The sequence below is a fragment of the Tupaia chinensis genome, unplaced genomic scaffold (genome assembly GCF_000334495.1).
Source record: "Tupaia chinensis unplaced genomic scaffold, TupChi_1.0 Scaffold143655_1, whole genome shotgun sequence".
Lineage (NCBI taxonomy): Eukaryota > Metazoa > Chordata > Mammalia > Scandentia > Tupaiidae > Tupaia > Tupaia belangeri.
Genome location: NW_006203503.1, coordinates 79,760 through 82,329, shown reverse-complemented (window position 1 = coordinate 82,329; position 2,570 = coordinate 79,760).

The following is a 2,570-nucleotide window of genomic DNA, read 5'->3' as shown; positions in this document are numbered from 1 at the left end:
ACCTCAGACTTCATACTGCTACCTTTTGCCCATGCAGGTGTACTTTGGACTGTCCCCACACCTCACCCCTCTGCCATAAGCCCCATGGTGTAAAAGCCCATGGCAGTGAGACAGAATAGAGTGATCTGAGTCCTTGCTCTTGCCTTTTGCCTACACAGGTGTGCTTTGGACCCTCTCACCACTCATGTGCCCATCCTCTACAAGATCCCATGCTGGTCTGAGCCATGGGCAACAGAGAGTGAGCACAGAAGGGTGGAGCTTCTTCCTTCTGCCTTTTGCCCATGCTGAGGTGCTTTAGACTCTCCACATTCCATGCCCCTCTGCCTTAAGCTACTAAAGTGCATGAGTCAGCATTGGCAAGAGAGAAAAACAGAGAGAGAGTGAGCACAGGAGAATATTTGTCTCAGACCTCTTGCTGCTCCCCTTGGCAAGCCTAGATGTGCTTTAAAATGCCCCCCACCACTCTGCCCTTCACCATAAGCCCCCATGGTAACAGAACCAGTGGCAATGAGATAGTGAGAGTGAGCCCTGACTTTCAGACTTTTTGTTTCTGCCTTTTGCCTGTAGAGATTCACTTTGGCACTTTCCTCTCCAGCCACTCTACCATAGCCCCCATGTGTAGGAGCCAGTGATAGCAAGAGAGTGAATGCAGAAACATCTTGCATCTCATACTTCTTGCTGTTGCCTGTTGCCTGCACAGGTGTGGTTTATAACATTCTCCTGCCCACACTTCCTTAAGTCCCCCACCTTGCAGGAGTCGAACAGCAAGTCAGAAAGAGAGCATGAGTGCAGAAGGACCTCATGTCTCAGTGTTCTTGAGGCTGCCTTCTGCCTGCACAAGTGTGCTTTTGACCTTCGCCATTGCCTAGGCCCCTCTGCCATAACTGACACACTGCAAGAGTCAGTGGCAGTAAGAGTGAACACTGAAAGACAGTGCATCTCAGAGTTCTTGCTGTTGCCTTCTGCCTCAGCAGCCATGCTTTGGACACTCTCCCCAATGCACTTCTGCAGTAAGCACTCATGGTGCAGGAGCTAGGAACTAGTAGCAGAAAGAGAGAGGCCAAGAGAGAAAGACAGAGTGAACCTATTAACTACACATTTCTGACTTCTTGCTTCTGCCTTTGCCTGCACAGCTGTGTTTTTGACCCTTCTCCCACCTCACTCTGCACCTTAAACCTCCATGGCTCAGGAGTAAGTGACTGCAAGAGAGAGATAGGGAATGCAGAAGGACCATGCTTCTCAGACTTTTTGCTCCTGCTTTTGTATGCCTTAGTTTGCTTTGAGATTTTAGTTAGCTGACTTGTACTTCTTTATTTGAATCAACCCCAAGTGCAACTAATTCTGAGAGACTGAGATAGAAACCAACATCTAAAGCTGGCTACATTTAACCTTCTTGGATTGATAGAAAAGGCCATTTCCTAAAAACACAGCTGAGAAGTAGAACTCATCTTCCCCACTAACACTACAAAATCAACTCCAAAAAATTAGGAAAAGAAAAATTTCTCCTCAACCAAAGAGTACAAAAGAAGTTACAGAAATATCAGAAAAAGAATAATATTCAAAGTGACAAAACTGAATGAAATGTAAGAGAACACAGACAACCATCTCCAGATTTTCTGCCTTTGCCTGCACAGCTGTGTTTTTGATCCTTCTCCCACCTCACCCTGCACCTTAAACCTCCATGGTTCAGGAGTCAGTGGCAATGAGAGACTAAGATTCAGCACAGATGGATCACAAATCTCAGACTTCTTGCTTCTGCCTTTGCCTGCACAGCTGTGTTTTTGACCCTTCTCCCACCTCACTCTGCACCTTAAACCTCCATGGCTCAGGAGTAAGTGACTGCAAGAGAGAGATAGGGAATGCAGAAGGACCAGGCCTCTCAGACTTTTTGCTCCTGCTTGTGTATGCCTTAGTTTGCTTTGAGATTTTAGTTAGCTGACTTGTACTTCTTTATTTGAATCAACCCCAAGTGCAACTAATTCTGAGAGACTGAGATAGAAACCAACATCTAAAGCTGGCTACATTTAACCTTCTTGGATTGATAGAAAAGGCCATTTCCTAAAAACACAGCTGAAAAGTAGAGCTCATCTTCCCCACCAACACTACAAAATCATCTCCAAAAAATTAGGAAAAGAAAAATTCCTCCTCAACCAAAGAGTACAAAAGAAGTTACAGAAATATCAGAAAAAGAATAATATTCAAAGTGACAAAACTGAATGAAATGTAAGAGAACACAGACAACCATCTCCAGATTAGGAAATCATTCCAAGACCTGAAAAAGAATTCCATAAAGAGACAAACACCATAAAAAAGAATTAAACTCCTAGAGATAACGATTGTAACACAAAAAAATAAAAAATAAATAAAAAAAAACCTCCCTTGAAAGTATGAATAGCAGATTAGACCATGCAGAAGAGAGAATCTCTGATCTGGAAGACAAAGCCATTCACTTAGACAAAACCACCAAAAAGAATAAAAAAATAATTGTTGGGGATAAAAAACAGCCCATTCCTGAGAATTAAGCCAGAAAGAAAGAATGCAGAAGGCAGTTGAAAGCAACCCCATTCCTA